The sequence below is a fragment of the Schistocerca nitens genome, chromosome 2 (genome assembly GCF_023898315.1).
Source record: "Schistocerca nitens isolate TAMUIC-IGC-003100 chromosome 2, iqSchNite1.1, whole genome shotgun sequence".
Taxonomy (NCBI): domain Eukaryota; kingdom Metazoa; phylum Arthropoda; class Insecta; order Orthoptera; family Acrididae; genus Schistocerca; species Schistocerca nitens.
The window spans coordinates 250,718,304-250,742,925 of NC_064615.1; the positions used below are offsets into that span (position 1 = coordinate 250,718,304).

The 24,622-nt window shown below is 44.8% G+C and overlaps 1 protein-coding gene across 1 annotated transcript in view; it reads left to right on the forward strand.

The window, feature by feature from the left end:
• Window positions 1–1,494: 1,494 nt before the first annotated feature.
• The window catches only part of LOC126235975 (probable multidrug resistance-associated protein lethal(2)03659), a 301,252-nt gene continuing 278,124 nt past the window's right edge, over window positions 1,495–24,622 (forward strand). The window contains exon 1 of the mRNA XM_049944950.1: window positions 1,495–1,629. The gene's annotated coding sequence lies outside the window, so the exon portion shown is untranslated. The remainder of the gene's footprint in view (window positions 1,630–24,622) is intronic.

Consider the following 24,622-nt stretch of genomic DNA (forward strand, 5'->3'; position numbering starts at 1 on the left):
AAAGTGGCGAAAACTGCGTTGGAAGATCGGTAATTTGTGTTTTCAAGTATTACAAGCAGATAAAGGTGTGTTACGCAGACACAGGCGGCAGATCAGTTGCCTTCTGTTTTTATTGTAAATTTTGAATGAACTGTTAAGTTTTACGTTTTCTCTTATATTGTCATAAGTTGGTTGTGGCTCCTCCCGTTTTTAATCTTTTAATGCAAATTGACCATTGTACTTCAGTGGTACAGCACTTCGAAAAATTATTTCCAGACTACGGATGGCGCCACTCTGTAATACTGATGACGCCAAGCCCGCATCTCGTGGTCGTGCGGTAGCGTTCTCGCTTCCCACGCCCGGGTTCCCGGGTTCGATTCCCGGCGGGGTCAGGGATTTTCTCTGCCTCGTGATGGCGGGGTGTTGTGTGCTGTCCTTAGGTTAGTTAGGTTTAAGTAGTTCTAAGTTCTAGGGGACTTATGACCACAGCAGTTGAGTCCCATAGTGCTCAGAGCCATTTGAACCATTTGATGACGACAATGAGAAGCTACCGTATAGACCAGATGAGGCAAGTCTTGTACACTGCCCGTATACGCATACCATGTAATAGCCACATGTAACAGATACATTATTGTCTCAGCAATGGTGTACCATTTCTTATGCCACGTGTTCGTTGCTCGTTTCTCAAAAATGTGTGTGAAATCTTATGGGACTTAACTGCTAAGGTCATCAGTCCCTAAGCTTACACACTACTTAACCTAAACTATCCTAAGGACAAACACACACACACACACACCCATGCCCGAGGGAGGACTCGAACCTCCGCCGGGACCAGCCGCACAGTCCATGACTGCAGTGCCTAAGACCGCTCGGCTAATCCCGCGCGGATTGCTCGTTTCTGTCGGCATTGTTATTAAAACAGCACTGTTCACTTTTCCCATTTTCTAAAATAACGCAATATTACAAAGAAATGCAAATTTTACGAATAAAGTTAGTCGCTCTTTAAAAAGAGTTAATTAGAAACGAAAAATTTTGAACTGCAGCTATGAGTAATTGATATGTTTGTTTTTGTAGCCAAATGGTTCAAATGGCTCTGAGCACTATGGGACTTAACATCTGTGGTCATCAGTCCCCTAGAACTTAGAACTACTTAAACCTAACTAACCTAAGGACATCACACACATCCATGCCCAAGGCAGGATTCGAACCTGCGACAGTAGCGGTCCCGCGGTTCCAGACTGTAGCGCCTTGAACCGCACGGTCACACCGGCCAGCTTGTTTTTACTGCGAAGCGAGAGATAGAGAGAGGTCTTTTAAAGGACTTGTGTCACCACGCGAGAGACTGGGCTTCCCCGACAGAACGGTGCCGAGTTCCTGGGAGTCGCGAACCGCTGTGCATACAATGGACGCCGACGACGCCGGGCGTCTGTCGGTTGCTCTTGGCAGCGGAGTGCGCGCGCATGCGCCGCTCGGCGACGTTGCCCCATCTTGCGCAACGAGACAGCTGTGGGCAGAACGCGCGCGGCCGGTTCTGGTACAGGGTTGTGCAGTGCTCAGCTGACCGGCAGCTGTGGTGGCACGGTGCACGGCTTACGGCGTTGGGGCAGGTTGCAGCAGCTCTTGGCACGCCGCCCGCTGCGTGATTAACTGGTGAGTCCACGCGGCGCCTCGCGCTCACAAAGAACAGCTGCTGACTTATGGCTGTGGCCATTGCTCTTGAGCGTCAGTGTGTTGTAAACCAGCGGTAGACTTTTAAATGCGGATGTTTACAGCTCTGTCATGGCTGGAACTGTTGAAAACTGCGCTGCTGGAGATCCCAAAATTGCACCTACTTTCATCTGTCATGCGATAAACTTAGAAATGTGAATTATTGTAATCACATAATTGCAATGATGTGCATGTGCTTAGATCTTTAAATGCTTATAACTCAGTCTACTGGCTGTATAAAGTGGGGCAGTTTGTGCCAAAGAAGTAATTCGCTTGTTTATCATTTGAGTTTTGACACCTGCTTGAATACTGTGTTGCGCTACGAAACGCTTTATTATAGGAGCAGTGTGGTCACAATTTACGCAAATTCCAGCGGAATAGGTAAATTAGCATCCCATTGTTGCACAGGTGTTAAATTATGTTTATTTTTATATTAGCGTCTCAGATTGCTTCTTAAATCAGGAGCATAATTGCCCATTTCAGTTAGAATTAGTTGTATCATGTGACAGACAAAAGCTTCATCTGCCCCGTCACTTGACATATTACTCACTTACTTATTAGCCTAAATGATAAAAGTGAGACAAGAAACTGTGCACTTCGTTGCACATGGGGGCTAGCTTTCTTGTTTTCGGACAAATTATCTTAATCATTTTGACAAAGACAGTGAAGTGAGTGTGGATGGAACGCACAACTCAATAATACCAGGGCCTGATGACCACAGAAAGTTAACTCCCGAGCTCTGTTTATCAGCAGAAAAGCACAAGGAGTAGAAAAAACCAGCAGTTCGTTAGATCAAAATTACATGAAGTTCATTGGTTGTTCGTATTCTGTTCAGAAAATTTACTGTCATTAAGTTCAAAGATCTATACTCAGTTACTGATAGAGATAATAGGCGAAAAATTCGGAATTGCGTTGTCACAGTATTGCTGTAGTAGTAACGGAATGTCAACAAACACTCAAATGCGCAAGGAAGCCGGCAGGGGTGGCCGAGTGGTTGCAGGCGCTACAGTCTGGAACCGCGCGACCGCTACGGTCGCAGGTTCGAATCCTGCCTCGGGCATGGATGTGTGTGATGCCTTTAGGTTAGTTAGGTTTAAGTAGTTCTAACTTCTAGGGGACTGATGACCATAGAAGTTAAGTCCCATAGTGCTCAGAGCCATTTGAACCGTTTTTTGCGGAAGGAAAATAAACATAAAATTAAAGTGCTATTCACTTTACTTGTATTCTCACCTACTGGAAATTTTTGCTGCTTCAGCACTGAACATTTGAAGCATTAAAGTTGTAACTGTATCATGATTTTCTTATAAAATGAACTAGGAACTGAATCTACAAACGAGACTTCTTAACTTTCAGGTATAAATATTCGCCCATAATTTACTCATCTGTGTGTGTGTGTGTGGGGGGGGGGGGGGGGCGCAATACTACCCAAGGAATGAATCGATAGAGCTGTGTGATTTGCCGCGAGTCATGGCACAGCACAGTCCCGTAAATGTTACGTTCCATTGGAGGATATTGCTAAAACTTTTTGCCTGTAGTGCAGAAATACCTTCTTCAAAGGCGTGCCACATGAAAATTCGATAAATCTGTAAATGCACGCTTTCGGCATGGTAGTTAGAGATCATGAATTCTTAGTCAAGTGGTGAACATATCTTAAGCAACGTTTCATGCGTAGTGTCTAATTGTAAACTATTCTTCGAATTTGGAAGGTACTTTTTCATTTTGTAAACTACAGAAAAACTGTTTTCAAGGAAGGATGTCTCAACACCACCAGAACACAAACTATCGACATGGGAGGAAGCTGTATGGAAGACGTCTAAATCAGCCTGTTGGCTGCGAAGAGTATTGGGCAAATGAATACACACCTGCTCCATAAGGAGCACTAAAGTGTTCCATGGAAACGTTGACGATTATCAGAAGGGACAGCTGAAAAGATCGATAAGGGCAGTGCTGGAAACAAGCACTCTAGATCAATGACACCTTTCATGTACAGCGTCAAAATATTTTCTTATTTTCGCCCAATTACGAACACAAATGAATGGCCGCGCGGGATTAGCCGAGAGGTCTCGGACGCTGCATCACAGACTGTGCGGCTGGTCCCGTCGGAGTTGAGTCCTCCCTCGGGCATGGGTGTGTGTGTTTGTCCTTAGGATAATTTAGGTTAAGTAGTGTGTAAGCTTAGGGACTGATGACCTTAGCAGTTAAGTCCCATAAGATTTCATACACATTTGAACATTTTTGAACAAATGAATGGAGAATTCATCTTACAAGGGCGAGTAGGGAAAAGCAGCATGGAGAGGGGGGAGGGGAGGGGGTAACGGGGCTCATGAACATAATATCCCTCCCCGCATCCAGTTAACATTTTACTGAAATAATTTTTGAATACATTGTCAATAAAATTCTTCTGGGTTTGAGGCCGCATTGTCAACTGTAAAATTCCGACGTTTCGGCGACTGTTGCAAGGCGCCTTTCTCGGGGTGTATTGCAATACACCCTGAGGAAGGCGCCTAGATGACAATGCGGCCACAAACCCAGGAGAATTTTAACTGACAACGCTCGCGGAAGCATACGTTTACACTTGAATACATTGTTGGAAAAAGCAGTGATCTGGTCAGGTAATTGGAAATCAGACTTAATCACAAATTTTTATTAAAAATTAAAAATCTCATGTCACTAGTAACCGGTTTAGATCATATCACGATCATCAGACCATGCCTTATGTGGTGAGCAGATATGAGTGTGGCACTTAACAGGAGTCGGAAGACGCCTCCGGCAATTACTCAAGTTGTCTTCAGCCATTTCTCATTGCTCCGCTCTTCTTCGTCCGGTCACCACCTAATGGGACATGGTCTGCTGCTGATTTCGATGTGATCGAAACCGGTTACCACTGACATGAGATTTTTTAATTTTAATAAAAATTTGCGAACTAGACTATTACTTCAAATTATGCTAAAAGCTTACACTCGTGTTCCAAATTTTTCTTCTAAGTTTCGGAGAATACAGCGTTGCGAGAACTGTTCCGAAAATGGAAAGAAATTCTTAAAGGTTACAGGCTTAGTTTAACACAAGATACTGTGTTCCAGAAGGTTGGCCTACGTGAATTAGTTTGCGGTGTGGCTGCTATAGAAAATATTCCAGATACCAACTCACAGGTTGTCACAATGCTTGGTGCTAACTGCAAATCGTGACTTCACAGCATGGAGTGCGGTCAACGGGAAGTTGAATCAGACAGTACAAAGGGAATAGAGCCCCCACGAAGCCGCCATTCTCAAAAGTAGCCGGGAAAGACAAATTTCCCCACTTACATCCTGTAACCGGCAGACCAGTGTTCAGTCTTAATGCAAGTGAAACTGGGATAATTGTTACGTCTTACACCGCATAAATAGTGTCGAAGTTGTGAAAGTTGGATGCTATTATAGTTCTTAAGCCAATGCCCCACTGGCTAGAATTGTGTACGTTCGTTTTTGCTGGGTCTCAGCTACAACAGTGTGTCTTCCTACGTGGAAAACTTGTGTAAAACTTTGTGAATATTCTATCCGTTCGCCACGTAAAGGTGCTGCCATCTGTTGTGCATAATCATAAAAATACCAGTTGAATGTAGCAGTGCGCAGCAGCTTGTGAGCATCAGAATACATGGAAATGTTTCTTTGATTTAATTCCACTGAATAACAATGTTGATATTTCCATGGCAATTTCTGATTAGTTCATTAAAACAGCAAGCGTTTAAAAATTTTTAGTTCATAAAAATGCCATATTTAAATATATTTGCAAAACAGGTTCATATATCTTTAATCTTGCCTCTAAAATAAGATACGAAGGTAACCCCAAAAGTAAGGTCTCCTGTTTTTTATGAGTACATAGACCTGTTTATTTCTACAATGGTTTACATCAATTTACAGCTTGAACATTTAGCTATTTTTCGACATAATCACCATTTCTGTCTATGCAATTTCGTAGACGCTGTGGTAGTTTCTGTATGCCCATGTCATACCAGCTCGCCGCCATGCTGTTTAGAAAGTTATGAACCTCTTCTTTCACCTCGTCGTCGGAGCTGAATCGCTGAGACCACAATTAACGCTGACAGGTACTGTGAGACTGTGAAAAAACTTAAACGGGCAATTCAGAACCGTAGAAGAGGAATGTTGAGCAAGGGCGTACACATTCTCCATGACAACGCTCGCCCACACATCGCTCGGCATACCGTTACTCTTCTGCAACAGTTTCAGTGGAACATAATCACCCACCGTATATTCCTATCACCTGTTCCCTAGGTTAAAAGAAAATGTGTCCGGAAAGCGATTCAGCTCCGATGACGAGGTGAACGAAGAGGTTCATAACTTTCTGAACAGCATGGCGGCGAGTTTGTATGACATGGGCATTCAAAAACTGCCACAGCGTCTACAAAAATGCGTAGACAGAAATGGTGATTATATCGAAAAATAGCTACATGTTCAAGCTGCAAACTGATGTAAACCATTGTAGAAATAAACAGGTCTATGTACGTATAAAAAATAGACCTTACTTTTGGGATTACCCTCGTAGCATGACAGAATAAAAATTTTTCCTCCATAAAAAACTTTAGTCTGAGAGGATTACATAAATTGCACGAAACAGGTCCTTTACAAATATTTGAACATCTACTTCTGCATTATTACTCTGCGATTTACAGTTAAGTGTTTTGCAGAAGGTTCCTCGAACCACCTTCGAGCTGCTAGTCTACCGTTCCGCTCTGGAACAGCGTGCGGGAAAAACAGAACACTTGAATCTTACCGTGCGAGCTCTCGTTTCATTATGATTGTCCCATGTTAAGATGGGCGCCAATAGATTATTTCCATACCCCGAGGAGAAAGATGGTGATGGAAATTTCATGGGGAGCTCCTCTCGAGAGGAAAAACGCTTTAGTGTTGATTATTGACACCCCAAATCGTGCATCATATCGATGGCACACTCTCCTCTGTTTCACGATGATACAAAACGAGCTACCCCTATTTCAACTTTTTCGATGTCCTCCGTTAATCGTCGTTGATGCAGGACCCACAACACACGACAATATTGTAGGAGTAAGCAATCTCTTTAGTAGACCTGTTGCATTTTCTTAAGGTTCGGCCAATAAATCGCCGTCTTTGCTTTACTTGCCCCATAAAATTATCTGTGTGAGCGTTCCAGTTCAAATTATTCGTAATTGTAATCCGTAAGTATTTAAATTTACAGCCTTCGGATTTTTGCGCTTTATCGTGTAACCGAAATTTAGCGGATTTCTTGCAATATCAATGTGGACATCACACTTTCCATTATTTAGAGTCAAATGCCACTTTTCACACCATTCAGATCTTGTCATTTTGCAATTGTTTTGATCGTCAGATTCTTTTCATATGGTTAATACCTGAATGGCGAAAATGTACAACACTTTGCTTGGGGAATAAAGGAGGAAATTTGGAAGAAACTTTCACAGACGTCTGAAGTATATTCGCCTCACGACGCTGCTCTTAAGTTTCATAAGATATGAACGCTTCAGGATGGCGCAATTAGCCAAAGGCGCATTCAAAAGAATAAGCAATCTTGAGTGGAGGAGAGCACGGTTGTCATCCTCAATGACATACCATGGCTTACGAAGTGTAAGTAAAGATTTAAATTGTTACACTAATTTGCCACGCTTTGTATTATTGTCATGCACTTAGAGGCGCTTGTCCTTCCCTGGTGGTACTGAAACATTTGACACATTCAGTTAGTTACTTCTCCTAGACTTCGTAGAAACACTCAAACACTGATTAGTGGAGTACAATTTTTGAATTTCTAAAGGTTTCATAGGTAAATTGCTAGGAGCGAATGACAATCTAAAACTTGTCCATAAACCAGACTACTGTTAATAGAGCTGGACATGAGGGAAGCGTTAGTAAGTTGAAATGGGAGTGAAACAGGGTGGTTCAGTGTGGTTGATGTTTTGCTCCTGTTTCCAATGAGAACGAAGCTAGCACTGAACTCTACACAGTCCTGACCCGCCTTATTGTTCACGACGAATCCTAATCCAGTTAAGTTTTCTGCAGCCATTGGGGTTTTATCATATTGATCTCGGCATAAATCACTTTCTTTATTCCATTTCACTCCACGACACCTATTTCCATATTGGGGCCGTGTATTATTTTCAGATTAACTTCCCCACCAAGTCTCACGATCAGACTCGAATTGGACACTTTCGTTGGTTATTTAAACTCCTTTTCATGGTCACCTCCCATTTGTCAGTCAGACTGAAGTCCTAATGGAGGCTAATCCGGAATGTCTCCAGTGACTCGATCATCAGACAGTTTCTCAGTTGGAAGCCATATTTCCGGTGGGTACACGTCGTCTGGTTAATGCAGTCATTTCCGTTGCTTTCTGGATCATGCCGTTGTTCAGTGATGATTTTTCCGCCTTTTGGGGTTATTTGCTCATCTCAAGGACAAGGTGTACCCAGCTTCTGTCCACTCTTCAGCTTTCTTTAGCTAGGCCGTTGCCAAAACGATAGGGACTCCTTACACCGGAAATCTTCGTCCGTCACCGCAGACTGCTGTTCTAAATCCAAGCAGTGGTTGGGAGTTGAGCGGGGACCGCAGGACGTTTTGATTAGTAGTCTTAAATAATAGAATCCAATATGTTGCCTTCGACGGCGAGTGTTCATCGGAGACAAGGCTCTCGTCAGGAGTGCCCCAGGAAACTGTGATCGGACTGCTGCTGTTCTCCTTACACATAAATGATTTGGTGGACAGGGTGAGCTGATGATGCTATGGTGTACGGTAAGGTGTCCAGGTTGAGTGACTGTAGGAAGGTACATGACGACATAAACAAAATTTCTAGTTGGTGTGATGAATGGCAGCCAGGTCTAAATGTGGAAAAACGTAATGGGGTTGGGTAGTAAGAAGAAACCTGTAATGGTCGGATACAGTATTGCCTGGCAAAGTGAAGTCGTTTAAATATGGAGGCGTAATGTCGGAAAGCGATGTGAAATCTAACGGGCATGCGAGAACTGTGGTAGGGAATGCCAATGGTAGACGTTGGTTTATTTGGAGAATTTTAGGAAAATTTGGGTTACATGTAAAAGAGATAGCATATAGAACGCTGGTGCGATCTATTCCTAAGCACTACTCGAATGTTCGGGTTCCGAACCAAGTCGGATTGAAGGAAGACATCAAAGCAATTCAGAGGTGGGATGTTAGATTTGTCACCTGTACGTCTGAACAACACACAAGTGTTACGGAGATGCTTGGAGAACTCAAATTGGAATCCCTGGAGGGAAGGAGACGTTCTTTTCGAAGAACAGCCTGGAGGAAATTTAGAGAACCTGCATTTGAAGTTGACAGCAGAACGGTTCTACTGCCGCCAACACACATTACGTGTGAAGACAGCGAAGATGTGAGAAATTAGGACTCATTCGGAGCCGTATAGATAGCTGTTTTTCCCCTCGCTCTGTTTGCGGGTGGAACAGGGAAGGGAATGACTAGTAGTGGTAACAGGACACCCTCCGCTACGCATCCTACGGTGGCTTGCGGAGTATCTACGTAGATGCTGTCAGATACTAACCTTAGCGTTGCTAGTGGTGATAAAAAGCAACTAGACGCTAAACTCGACAATTAAAAAGCACAAGGCAAGTCGCTGACGTACACGTAGTCAAATTATACCTCCACTGTTACCCATAAATGTCTGCGGGTGGCTTAAACATAGAATTGTTCCCAGCGGTTGATAATTCAGGTCGCGTCAAACTAGAAAGGGCAGTGTGAATGATTCACAGAAGTGTCATTTTACTTCACACATTTTCATGTAGAGCAGAATTAGAATTGATTCTGTGTTCGAACAAAATTGCTGCCTGGAAGAATAAGGTAATATTCGTTAAAAAGAAAATGACTTTGTAAATATCGAGCATCAGAAATAAAGTGCACTCTTTCCACGTACGAGGACGTCATGGTCAGATGTGATGTGATGTAGCTAGACTATTCGAAAGGCTATTCAGTTCCATACTGAAGCATAATATTTTCGTGAGAGATATTTCGCTAGGGTTGTCACCAGTTGCAAACGATTGGGCACCCTTATACTGAAAGAAAAAAAAATCATCTTGCTATTAATATTTTTGCTATTCTTACATAGTGTATTGTCAAGTGTTGCTTATTGGAATACTGGTGCCTCAATTCTTCGACGAGGCATGGGAAGCACTTGAAGCATGTATTTCGGGATTTTTGTGCACGATACTGGGTGTTTTCTAGTGTTTGAAGAACATTCTTGTAGCCTGAGACTTGGGATTTGACAAGCAGTCCGTCCACAGTAGACGGAACTTTGTCTCGACCTAGTTACCAGCGACCTTGTGCAGTTACACACGATAGGTTATCGCCATCACGTTACATTCCACGTCGACATGCGTGCCGCAAAAATCTCTCCCGAGGCTCAATGTATTTGCTTCAGTTTGTACCCGCCGCTACTGTTAAGTAACGCGATGGACGAGAGATTATCGATCCAAGTATCGCACATGCGTGTAAAGCTTTGCACCCGGTGAATATCACCTTCTCTGGTATCTGTCATAACTAGCTAGCTCTGCGTTACTTCCTATCGTGAGATTTCTCCAGCCACAAGGCTCTTAATTCAGTTAGTACGTAGTTAGTGGTAGCAGTCTAGTGAGACATAAATGCAGACAAGAATTCGGCTCGAGTGACTCAGCCTGCTGCAAATCTGTAGTTTTTTTTTTTTTTTTTTTTTTTTTTTTTGCGAAATAAGAGCAGCAAAGTCGCCAACTGTTTGATCGCAACCATTTCATTGACACCATCGCAGAATTAAAAATCAAGCTAGAAGGAAACACATTACTGAAAAGAAATTTATTTACATGATAGCTGATTTAGTATTTTAACACTAGGCTTTGTGGTTTTGTTTACAAACTAGTTCAACTGGAAAGGCATGCTCTTTCTCAGTCAAGTGTTAGTGTGAATGAAATTTGTATTTCAAATGTATCAGTGATTTGTGGAAAAGAAAGACAGATGTTTTCAACGGCAAGACAGCCATGTAAGTTTGAACTGCCTGTATTGGTTTATCCAGAGCCAGTAAAGACTCGTTACGACACTGTAAGGGACGATATCGGAAATTTTTTGTATAAAAAACGTCACCCACGGTTGAAACATTAGTGATTGTGGGACACGAACTACTGTATTCGTGCGAAGAACACAGTTCAACCAGTAGTTTGGAACAAATAATGGTAGGAGACATATGCCATCGCCTGATCTTCTAATGTCTAAGAGTACAAATCATACCTTACTCAGTTGCATAAATTGGTGTTGGAATACATGCTCTCTAGTGAGATCTAAAACTGAGTCAGCGTAAAATGTACGCAAACATAATGTATTTCTGCATTAAATGTATTCGCAATCACAAATGACAACCATCAGCTGTAGAATTGAATGACAATGAAAGTTTGTACCGGAACGGGACTCGAACCAGGATTTCCTGCTTACCATTTGGCTATCCGTGCACGGCTCACAGCCAGACTCAAACCTACGAATGTCGTAAACCATCCTTCTAATCCGTCTTGGAAACTATTGTTTCGTTTTAGTTATTTGAAAATCTGAGGTTGCACTCCTGTCTGGCTTCCGTTTACTTCTATTGTCAGAATGCACATTTTCCGGTTATTCCTGTGTTTGGTTGTTGTTGTGGTCTTCAGTCCTGAGACTGGTTTGATGCAGCTCTCCATGCTACTCTGTCCTGTGCAAGCTTCATCATCTCCCAGTACCTACTGCAACCTACATCCTTCTGAATCTGCTTAGTGTATTCATCTCTTGGTCTCCCTCTACGATTTTTGCCTTCCACGCTGCCCTCCAATGCTAAATTTGTGATCCCTTGATGCCTCAAAACATGTCCTACCAACCGATCCCTTCTTCTAGTCAAGTTGTGCCACAAACTTCTCTTCTCCCCAATCCTATTCAGTACCTCCTCATTAGTTACGTGATCTACCCACCTTACCTTCAGCATTCTTCTGTAGCACCACATTTCGAAAGCTTCTATTCTCTTCTTGTCCAAACTAGTTACCGTCCATGTTTCACTTCCATACATGGCTACACTCCATACAAATACTTTCAGAAACGACTTCCTGACACTTAAATCTATACTCGATGTTAACAGATTTCTCTTCAGAAACGATTTCCTTGCCATTGCCAGTCTACATTTTATATCCTCTCTACTTCGACCATCATCAGTTATTTTACTCCCTAAATAGCAAAACTCCTTTACTACTTTAAGTATCTCATTTCCTAATCTAATTCCCTCAGCATCACCAGATTTAATTTGGCTACATTCCATGATCCTCGTTTTGCTTTTGTTGACGTTCATCTTATATCCTCCTTTCAAGACACTGTCCATTCCGTTCAACTGCTCTTCCAAGTCCGTTGCTGTCTCTGATATAATTACAATGTCATCGGCAAACCTCAAAGTTTTTACTTCTTCTCCATGAATTTTAATACCTACCGCGAATTTTTCTTTTGTTTCCTTTACTGCTTGCTCAATATACAGATTGAATAACATCGGGGAGAGGCTACAACCCTCTCACTCCTTTCCCAACCACTGCTTCCCTTTCATGCCCCTCGACTCTTATAACTGCCATCTGGTTTCTGTACAAATTGTAAATAGCCTTTCGCTCCCTGTATTTTACCCCTGCCACCTTCAGAATTTGAAAGAGAGTATTCCAGTTAACATTGTCAAAAGCTTTCTCAAAGTCTACAAATGCTAGAAACGTAGGTTTGCCTTTTCGTAATCTTTCTTCTAAGATAAGTCGTAAGGTTAGTATTGCCTCACGTGTTCCAACATTTCTACGGAATCCAAACTGATCTTCCCCGAGATCCGCTTCTACCAGTTTTTCCATTCGTCTGTAAAGAATTCGCGTTAGTATTTTGCAACTGTGACTTATTAAACTGATAGTTCGGTAATTTTCACATCTGTCAACACCTGCTTTCTTTGGGATTGGAATTATTATATTCTTCTTGAAGTCTGTGGGTATTTCGCCTGTCTCATACATCTTGCTCACCAGATGGTAGAGTTTTGTCATGACTGGCTCTCCCAAGGCCATCAGTAGTTCTAATGGAATGTTGTCTACTCCCGGGGCCTTGTTTCGACTCAGGTCTTTCAGTGCTCTATCAAACTCTTCACGCGGTATCTTATCTCCGATTTCATCTTCATCTACATCCTCTTCCATTTCCATAATATCGTCCTCAAGTACATCGCCCTTGTATAAACCCTCTATATACTCCTTCCACCTTTCTGACTTCCCTTCTTTGCTTAGAACTGGGTTGCCATCTGAGCTCTTGATATTCATACAAGTGGTTCTCTTCTCTCCAAAGGTCTCTTTAATTTTCCTGTAGGCAGTATCTATCTTACCCCTAGTGAGACAAGCCTCTACATCCTTACATTTGTCCTCTAGCCATTCCTGCTTAGCCATTTTGCACTTCCTGTCGATCTCATTTTTGAGACGTTTGTATTCCTTTTTGCCTGCTTCATTTACTGCATTTTTGTATTTTCTCCTTTCATCAATTAAATTCAATATTTCTTCTGTTACCCAAGGATTTCTATTAGCCCTCGTCTTTTTACCTACTTGATCCTCTGCTGCCTTCACTACCTCATCCCTCAGAGCTACCCATTCTTCTTCTACTGTATTTCTTTCCCCCATTCCTGTCAATTGTTCCCTTATGCTCTCCCTGAAACTCTGTACAACCTCTGCTTCTTTCAGTTTATCCAGATCCCATCTCCTTAAATTCCCACCTTTTTGCAGTTTCTTCAGTTTCAATCTGCAGTTCATAACCAATAGATTGTGGTCGGAATCCACATCTGCCCCTGGAAATGTCTTACAATTTAAAACCAGGTTCCTAAATCTCTGTCTTACCATTATATAATCTATCTGATACCTTTTAGTACCTCCAGGATTCTTCCAGGTATACAACCTTCTTTTATGATTCTTGAACCAAGTGTTAGCTATGATTAAGTTATGCTCTGTGCAAAATTCTACAAGGCGGCTTCCTATTTCATTTCTTCCCCCCAATCCATATTCAGCTACTATGTTTCCTTCTCTCCCTTTTCCTACTCTCGAATTCCAGTCACCCATGACTATTAAATTTTTGTCTCCCTTCACTACCTGAATAATTTCTTTTATCTCGTCATACATTTCATCAATTTCTTCATCATCTGCAGAGCTAGTTGGCATATAAACTTGTACTACTGTAGTAGGCATGGGCTTTGTGTCTATCTTGGCCACAATAATGCGTTCACTATGCTGTTTGTAGTAGCTAACCCGCACCCCTATTTTTTTATTCATTATTAAACCTACTCCTGCATTACTCCTATTTGATTTTGTATTTATAACCCTGTAATCACCTGACCAAAAGTCTTGTTCCTCCTGCCACCGAACTTCACTAATTCCCACTATATCTAACTTTAACCTATCCATTTCCCTTTTTAGATTTTCTAATCTACCTGCCCGATTAAGGGATCTGACATTCCACGCTCCGATCCGTAGAACGCCAGTTTTCTTTCTCCTGATAACGACGTCCTCTTGAGTAGTCCCCGCCCGGAGATCCGAATGGGGGACTATTTTACCTCCGGAATATTTTACCCAAGAGGACCCCATCATCATTTAATCATACAGTAAAGCTGCATGTCCTCGGGAACAATTACGGCTGTAGTTTCCCCTTGCTTTCAGCCCTTCGCAGTACCAGCGCAGCAAGGCCGTTTTGGTTAATGTTAGAAGGCCAGATCAGTCAATCATCCAGACTGTTGCCCCTGCAACTACTGAAAAGGCTGCTGCCCTTCTTCAGGAACCACATGTTTGTCTGGCCTCTCAACAGATACCCCTCCGTTGTGGTTGCACCTACGGTACGGCCATCTGTATCGCTGAGGCACGCAAGCCTCCCCACCAACGGCAAGGTCCATGGTTCATGTTTGGTACTGGCGGTTTTTTGTTTTATGCGTTTTTGACCTGGCAAGTATAGACGTGGGACTCTTACATCTATCCAGACAATCTGTCTGCCAACATTGCACTTTGTAGAGCACATGAGCGATATATATAGTTATTATTTATATAGTATGAATATGTGGAATTTGTCATGTAAAATCAGCGAAAAAATGCTGCTATTGGAGCACAAAAAAATGCGAATATGTTCCTGTTCATTTAAAAGACTAAAAAGTGGGATTCCAGCTGCGTCGTTATATCTTCCTCAGCAGCATCTTCAAAATTTTTCTCAAATTTAGGTATGCGAACATATTTGCGCTTTAACATGCAAATCACCTCAAACTCCCACAGCCTCCCCCCTGCGGGTCCGGCGGTTAGAATAGGCCTGAGGTATTCCTGCCTGTCGTAAGAGGCGACTAAAAGGAGTCCATCCCCCTCAAGGGGGTAGTTAGCGACTGCGTCCGGAGACGGACGGTTCCACGACCTATATTTGTGGTCTTTTTGGTTTTTCAGTTCTCGTTTCTTCCTTCCTTTGGTTGGTTCCTTTCTTTGTTCTTCTCCATCTCACTGTCTTCCTTACTCTTTCTCTTGCCTTCTTCTCCTTGCCTTCTTCTCCTTGCCTCCTTCTCCTTGCCTCCTTCTCCTTGCCTCCTTCTCCTTGCCTCCTTCTCCTTGCCTCCTTCTCCTTGCCTCCTTCTCCTTGCCTCCTTCTCCTTGCCTCCTTCTCCTTGCCTCCTTCTCCTTGCCTCCTTCTCCTTGCCTCCTTCTCCTTGCCTCCTTCTCCTTGCCTCCTCCTTGCCTCCTTCTCCTTGCCTCCTTTGGTCTCCGCCTCGGCGTTTGAGACAGTCTGTCCTCTCTCTCTTCCTTTTCCTCTTTTTCCTTCCTCGCTGTGCGCGCCTGAAGGCCGACACACGCGTTCGCATGCGTAGCCGGTGACGGGGTAACGCGTAATTCCCCGCCCTGGGTAGACAAGTAAGGCACGCACGTACCCCCTGGTAAAGGCCAGGCCTGGGGAGGGGTGATTGCCTGGGCTGATACCTTCTGACCATGCCGATTGGTCCCTCCGTCTGTTTCTCAGGAGGTGTGACCTGAGGTGTAAACATTCACCTAAGGCGGGAGTGCCCTCTGAGAGGGTCCCCATAAGGAAGGAGCACGCCATCGGAGACGCTGGCAATCATGGGGGATTCCTCCGCAATGGATTTCTCTTCTTCTCTCTCGACTTCTGCCCACAAACGGAAACATGACCAGCCACCAGTGACAAAAGCACTATCGCCTGCCCCACAGTTCCTCGTCGTTTCTCGATCTGAGGACGGAAAGGATTTCTCCTCTGTCAACCCTTTCGTTATCCAGAAGGGCGTAGATGCCATAGCCGGATCTGTCAAGTTGTGTACCAGGTTGCGTAACGGTACCTTGTTACTAGAAACTGAGAGCGCCTTTCAGGCACGGAAACTGCTTCGAGCCACTCCTGTACACGTTCCCTGTCTGGGTGGAGGCTCACCGAACTTTGAATTCGTCTCGTGGTGTGGTCTATACTAGATCCCTCGACGGATTGACTGACGAGGAGATTCAGTCTTTCCTCGCTGAGCAGGGCGTGACGGCTGTCCATAGGATCATGAAAAAGGTCAACAATGACCTTGTACCGACCCGGACACTTTTCTTGACCTTTGATAGTGTTCAGCTGCCATCGCGCATCAAAGCGGGCTATGAGGTTATTTCTGTTCGCCCCTATGTTCCGACACCTACGCGCTGCTACCAGTGTCAGCGTTTTAATCACACTCGCCAGTCTTGTTCCAATGCGGCTAAATGTCACTTGTGGCAGGGATGCCCATGAGGGTGACTGTCCACCTCCGTCTCCTCGTTGTGTGAACTGTCAGGGTGACCATGCAGCGTCCTCCCGCGACTGTCCCATCTATAATGAAGAACGCTGTATCCAAGAAATTCGGGTCAAAGAGAAAGTGTCCACCTCGGCTGCTCGCAAGCTGTTTGCTAGTAGGAAGCCCACGCTGCTCCCGGCGGGGAAATACAGTACTGTCCTCGCCTCTCCTCGGACTACCAGGGAGGTGGCAACCCAGACATGCGATCTGACCTTCAGCACCACGGTCGTCCGTTCGGCCAGTGCTAAGATCGCGCGGTCGACGTCCCCTCTTCCTCCCATCACCCCACAGACACAAGCCCCTTCATCAGCTTCTGCTAAGACGAAGATCCAGAAGTCAGATGCACGGGCCTTCAAGAAGGAACCGTCCCGTGAAGACTTCCTACGTACCTCGACCTCCCAGCCATCGACCAGTACTTCCACCAAACGACCTTCCAAGAAGGCTCATAGGAAGCACAGTTCTCCTTCTCCGCCACGGCGCATTTCTTCTCCTGCGCCACCCAGCGGTTGCCGCCCCAGGCCGTCATCCGTTTCGCCTGGCCGCACCGCTGGTAGCCGAACATCTGGCCGTTCACCGGCGGAGGAAGCTCCCCCTCCCGGCCATCTTACCAAGATGGCCGATGAACCTATAGAACCAATGGACGATGACTGTCCGCCTACTGATAGCGGCGGCAGTGCTCGCTCGAAGCCAGGCCCTCAGCGGCCTTCGAGGTGACCCCTTCTTTCATCTTCCTTTTCTTCTTACGATGGCACTTATTCACTGGAATATTCGCAGCATTCGCTCCAACCGAGAGGACTTGAAGTTGCTGCTCCGCTTGCACCGTCCGCTCGTCGTAGCCCTGCAGGAAACGAAGCTACGTCCATGCGATCAAATTGCCTTGGCACACTACACCTCTGTGCGTTTTGACCTACCCACTGTGGTAGGTATTCCGGCTCATGGAGGGGTTATGTTGCTGGTCCGGGATGATATTTACTACGATCCCATCACATTGCACACCGGCCTGCAGGCAGTTTCCATCCGAATTACTCTCCCCACTTTTACATTTTCCATTTGTACCGTTTACACCATCGTCGTCTGCTGTTACCAGGGCAGACATGATGCAACTTATTGCTCAGCTACCTGCACCATTTTTGTTAACTGGAGATTTCAATGCCCACCATCCCCTTTGGGGCTCTCCAGCATCCTGCCCGAGGGGCTCCCTGTTAGCAGACCTTTTCAACCAGCTCAATCTTGTCTGCCTCAATACTGGCGCCCCTACTTTTCTTTCGGACACATCTCACACCTATTCCCATTTACTAACCAACTTGCACGCCGGTTTGAGTGGTATGCACTTCCTGATAAATACTCGAGTGACCACTTCCCGTGTGTTATCCATCTCCTGCAGCATACCCCCTCTCCGTGCTCATCTAGTTGTACCATCTCCAAAGCAGACTGGGGGCTCTTCTCTTCCAGGGCGACCTGTCAGGATCAAACCTTCACAAGTTGCGATCGTCAGGTCGCACACCTCACGGAAGTCATTCTCACTGCTGCTGAATATTCCATCCGTCACCCTACTTCTTCTCCACGTAGCGTACCAGTCCCCTGGTGGACCGCAGCAAGTCGAGACGCTTTACGTGCTCGTCGACGTGCTTTACGCACCTTTAAACGCCACCCTACAGTGGCTAATTGTATCACTTATAAACGATTACGTGCACAGTGTCGTCGTATTATTAAAGAAAGCAAGAAAGCCAGCTGGGCTGCTTTCACAAGCACCTTCAACAGTTTTACTCCTTCTGTTGTCTGGGGTAGCCTGCGCCGGCTATCTGGCACTAAGGTCCACTCACCAGTTTCTGGCTTGACGGTCGCGAATGCCGTCCTTGGGGCCCCTGAGGATGTCTCCAATGCCTTCGGCCGCTTTTTCGCAGAGGTTTCGAGCTCCGCTCATTACCACCCTGCCTTCCTACCCCGCAAACAGGCAGAGGAGGCTAGACCACCTAACTTCCGCTCCTCGAATCGTGAAAGTTATAATGCCCCATTCACCATGCGGGAACTCGAAAACGCACTTGCCCGGTCACGGTCCTCCGCTCCAGGGCCTGATTCTATTCATATTCAGATGCTGAAGAACCTTTCTCCTGCGGGTAAAGGTTTTCTTCTTCGTACTTACAATCGCATCTGGATTGAGGGACATGTTCCCGCATGCTGGCGCGAGTCTATTGTTGTCCCGGGGAAGGACAAGCACTTGCCTTCCAGTTATCGACCCATCTCGCTTACCATCTGTGTCTGTAAAGTGATGGAGCGAATGGTTAACTCTCGTTCGGTTTGGCTGCTCGACTCTCGACGCCTACTTACCAATGTACAATGTGGATTTGGTAGGCGCCGCTCTGCTGTTGACCATCTGGTTACTTTGTCGACCTTCATTATGAATAACTTCTTGCGGAAGCGCCCGACCGCGGCTGTGTTCTTTGATTTGGAGAAGGCTTACGACACCTGTTGGAGGGCGGGCATTCTCCGCACCATGCATACAAGGGGCCTTCGCGGTCGCCTCCCTCTTTTTATTCGTTTCTTTTTAATGGATCGACAGTTCAGGGTACGTGTGGGTTCTGTCCTGTCAGACACCTTTCGCCAGGAGAATGGGGTGCCACAGGGCTCAGTTTTGAGCGTCGCTCTCTTCGCCATAGCGATCAATCCAATAATGGATTGCCTCCCAGCTGATGTGTCAGGCTCCCTTTTCGTGGACGATTTTACCATCTATTGCAGCGCGCAGTGTACATGTTTCCTGGAGCGCTGTCTTCAGCGTTCTCTTGACCGTCTTTACTCCTGGAGTGTCGCCAATGGCTTCCGTTTTTCTGCCGAGAAGACGGTCTGTATTAACTTCTGGCGCTACAAAGAGATTCTCCCACCGTCCTTACGACTCGGTCCCGTTGCTCTCCCATTCGTGGAGACAACAAAATTTTTAGGTCTTACATTTGACAGGAAACTTAGCTGGTCTCCACATGTCATATTTGGCTGCCCGTTGTACCCGTTCTCTAAATGTCCTCCGTGTTCTCAGTGGTATGTCGTGGGGAGCGGATCGAACCGTCCTACTTCGTCTATATCGGTCGATCGTTCGCTCCAACCTGGATTATGGGAGCTTCGTATACTCCTCTGCACGGCCATCCATCTTACGCCGCCTCAACTCCATACAACATATGGGTTTACGACTTGCGATCGGAGCGTTTTATACTAGTCCCGTCGAGAGTCTTCATGCTGACGCTGGCGAATTGCCACTCACCTACCGGCGCGATATACTGCTTTGTCGGTATGCCTGTCGGCTACTGTCAATGCCCGACCACCCGTCTTATCGTTCCTTTTTTGACGACTGTCTCGACCGTCAATACGGGTTGTATGTCTCTGCCCTGCTACCCCCTGGAGTTCGCTTTCGTCGCCTCCTTAAACACCTTAATTTTTCACTCCCTGCAACCTTTCGAGTGGGCGAGAGCCACACGCCACCTTGGCTCCAGGCTCAGGTTCGCGTTCACCTTGACCTCAGCTCGCTCCCAAAGGAGGTTACCCCCGGTTCGGTCTACCACTCCCGTTTTGTCGAACTTCGTTCGAAGTTCATTAATATGACCTTCATTTATACAGATGGCTCTAAGACCAATGACGGGGTCGGGTGTTCTTTTATTGTTGGGGCACAAAGTTTCAAATACCGGCTCCATGGCCATTGTTCGGTCATCACAGCTGAGCTCTTTGCCCTCTACCAGGCTGTTCTTTACATCTGCCGCCACCGACATTCTGCTTATGTCATCTGCTCCGATTCCCTGAGCGCCATCCAGAGCCTCAGTGATCCGTACCCGGTTCACCCTTTCGTGCACCGGATCCAACGCTCTCTTCAGCAGCTGGTGGACGTCGGTTCTCCGGTTAGCTTTATGTGGGTTCCTGGCCATGTCGGTATCCCTGGGAACGAAGCTGCAGATGCCGCGGCCAAGGCTGCGGTCCTCCAGCCTCGGACAGCTTCTTGTTGTGTCCCTTCGTCAGATTGTAGCAGGGTAATTTGTCGGCGCATTTTATCGCTGTGGCATGCCGATTGGGCTGCACTTACAGACAAGCTTCGGGCCTTGAAACCTCTTCCCGCGGCTTGGACGTCCTCCACCCGCCCTTCTCGGCGGGAGGAGGTCGTTTTGGCCCTGTTACGAATTGGCCACTGCCGGTTCAGCCATCGCCATCTGCTGACGGCTGCGCCGGCGCCGTTCTGCCCATGTGGGCAATTGCTGACGGTCCGCCACATTTTAACGTCGTGTCCGGATTTTAACACCCTGCGTCTCGATCTTGGCCTGCCATGTACTGTAGAAGCCATTTTAGCGGATGACCCACGAGCAGCTGCTCGCGTTCTTCATTTTATCAATTTGACAACCCTCTCAAAGGACATTTGATTATGCTGTTTTCTTTTTTAATCCTATGCCTGTCAGTCTGTCTTTTATCGTGTTTTCCCTTTTAGTTGCTGTTTTAAACTTGTGCCTCGCGGTGCATTCCTAACGTGGTCTGGGCGCTAATGACCATTGAAGTTGTGCGCCCTAAAACCACAAAAAAAAAATCCCACAGCCTCCGCTAACTGTTCCTCTCACCCACTACTCCATAGCTATACGTAGCTCACACCCATCCACTCAGTTGTCCTTTCTCTCTCATTCAGCCCAGTTCATTGTTCTTTCTCTCTGTCATAACCACAGTCCCTTTATTTCCCACTATTAGTCTCCTTTTACTCTAATAGTCTCTCTCTCTCTCTCTCTCTCTCTCTCTCTCTCTCTCTCTCTCTCCATTGTCATCGTCATATATTCTTTCCCATTATCTCTGGCTCTCACCCTCTTTATTGCTTCCTCCCCTGGCGTTGTCGTTCATTCTTTTTCTACCAGCGTTCTGTCACTGTCAACTTAGTTCCAGTGGCACTCTGTCCCTCTTCCTCATACACTGCCATTGTCCTTCGCTCTTCCTATAACAGAACCGGTGTCTACTATCTTCCGTACTTGTTACTTTTCTGTCTCTCTGCCATTGCCACTGTCTTTTGTCTGAGCATGAAAAAGCGGGACTATGCTCGCAGGCCAAAATTTTTGGGAAAATTTTTTAAAGGTGCTGAGGAATTTAGAACGAGACAACTTGTGCCCCACTGATGAGTGTTTTAAATAAACAGGTACATACTCTGTTTTTGTGCTGTGATAGAAACGTTTCTCTGCTCGTTGGCTTATTTTCCCTGCTGCAGCAAGACACCTCTTATAAAAAGAAATGTTTTGGATAGTAAAATTTAGTTATGTACAATTTAGTTATGTGAAATTGAAATGTCGCAAAACTAATTTTAGACCTCAGATCGGATTTTATGTGCAAAAAAATTAGTTTGCTTCAGTACTAAAATACGAGGTTCCCAGATAACGGAGACACTACACAGCACAATTGTCTGTGATGCGTCACTTTATAAACTACGTTTTTGCCTCACCTAATTTTACGTGCGTATTTTGCATGTACTAGTAGGGTAACTTTGAATATCTGTATCCCGGAAACCAATAAAGATATGAAGAAAATTTCAGATGGTCATCTTAGGAATAAATCGTAAAAATTATAGCCATTTGCTGTGTATAGCCGCCTCGGAATCCGCGCCTGGGTGTTGGAAGTATATCGATAACAGATAAATATTTTTGAAAACGGGGAGATAGTGTTTTATATAAATGCGTGGAGAACATACCGTTAAAATATGAGCAATTTACTGCAGTTATTTGTTACTAGATTTCATATTATACCGGATTTTACTAGTAGAAGTGGTATAACTTTGAACCTCTGTATCTTAGAAATTTGTAGGTAGGCCTACATCAAGAAAATTTTAAAGGGTGTTAGATATCGGGATCGTAGGAATCCACAGGAAAAAATTGTAACCACTTGCTGTGCATAGCCGTCATTGAATCCTCGACTGGGATTTGGTACGCTGGTGGTGGCAAAAATACAGTAAAAAGGGCCCTTTCTTGGGGTTTTCCGAGCAAACGCCCGTGAACTAATGGTGCCGCCGTTAAGTTCCATAAAGCCTACGGTAGACCGCATCAAATGCAAAAAGAACTAACAATTTATTACGTTTGCCTAAGCAGTAAGAAGTGTGTAATATTCATACTTTGTCCCTGTGCTGTAGGATAGTGAGACTAGCGATCCTTCTGTCGAGTATACAAATGGTCCCTAGCCCAAGGGCTATCAAAAAATACTCGGCTCTACTTTGTCACCAGTAAAACCCGAGGTATGAGCACTGTAAAATCCCGTTTTTACGCAGGTAAGCATGCTGTCGTACGCGTACCTGTTATTGTTATTGTTTGTTATTATTTAGTAATGAATGCGGCTGAAATTGATGATTTGATGTTATGCAAAGGTACAGCGAAAGATACTGGATCTACCCGATCTGGTATTGCAGTTCTGGAATGATAGGTATTTGTTATGCGAGAAGAGCTGTTGAGGACACCAATAAGGAACCGTTGAAGTAAACAGAGCACGCGAAAATAGCTCCGCGGCCTATCCGGTCTCATCCAACCTAAGTATGAGGAGGACTGATAGGATGAAACAACCGAATATCGCACATTCGAGTCGTACGCAGGCGTTCATAGCTACGTCGGATCGTCTGGAGTAACCACTGCTTGTGCCGTGTTGAATTACGTCACAATAGAAAAGATTAGGTTGGACTAAGGAATGGCTAGTTCAATTTGAAGCGGAAATATTTTTCTAAAGCTTTTTGGATTGCGTGTAGGCAGGAGACACTTTCTGTATACTGCAAAAGTTTGTTCTTCCCTATTTACTCACCCAAGAGTATGCCAAGGTCTGTAGGTAACACTTCAGCTTACAAAACATTTATTGAAGAAACACTACCAAATATTGCACCATTTAAGTTCATTTACTTCTGACTCAAAGGGGAGCATAGATAAGTTTGTGGTGCAATATTTGTTGTAGATTGTGGACTAAGTCAAAGAGCCATTAGTAGTATCCACCTTAACTGCTGAAGAAAAATGAGACCATATAAAACTGTGTGTTCGGAACTGGTATTTAGACCATATCCTCCTGAATAATACATAAGTATAAATTACTCTGTATCCTCGCTAAGTGGATGTGCTGGAGTAATTGTTAGTGTTTCTGAGTAACGTTGCGTAATCCAGTCTTAGAACGGAAAAAACTGCAACTGTTAGCACATCAGAGTTGCCGACATAACCCGCAATAGTTTTGAGAGTTTGCTACACGGAAAGAAGCTATTGTGAGCAAATGTTGATGTAATTTCGTCTGTCTTCTTTCACACACTCATTGTTGTGGCTGAGCAAACACTGAAGAGCCGCACTGCCGATAAGGTGGCACGTTTCGAAATAGTGTTGCAATTTCTTTCTTGAGTCACATAAGCAAACACGGCATAAGATTGACTCGTTTCACCTCACGTGTTTACATACTTTTTGCACAATCCATTGCGCTGCTATACTTAAGAGATCTTCCTTGTACGTTTTTACGAAGATCTGAAAACTGCATCAGATAATGTTATGTTCTACTGCAGCATCTCAGATAAATAATTTAACACGTAACTGTTACGTTTTTGTTGCACTATTGGTATGGTTGACTCATCAGAACCTAGGTTTTTTATTTCAGAATTATGTGAATGAAATGAAAGCAAATTCTCACAATCAGCCTAAAGATTTCACCTTTTCTTCTACCATACAAAGATTTGAGTCATCGTTGCAGCAGAGCTCACTTATTACTTTGTCAAAGATTGACACGCTCTTTCATCCAATTGAGGATTATTTACTGTCATTTCGTTAAGAGATAATGCCATTTCAATCCAGGATAGCAGAAAACAGAAAAACCCTCATACTAGCTATTATGGGGTCAGACCCCAGTTACACAACTCCTTTGTCGAACAGCTGAGAGCACATTGGAAGATAGTGAACCTGGCAGCACTAATTTGTTAGGAACACTGAAACTAAGCTGAAGCAAAATTCCGCACCACGCTCGTTACGATCGAACAGTGATATCAGGTTACCTTCCATTAGAAAAGTGGGTGCACTCCGCCACTGTTATGTAATTTATAAATGATAGAGCGCAGCAATCACTTTTTTTCAGGTTTTATTACGGAAATCCAGATTTCGGCTAGTGCCTAGCCCTGAACAAC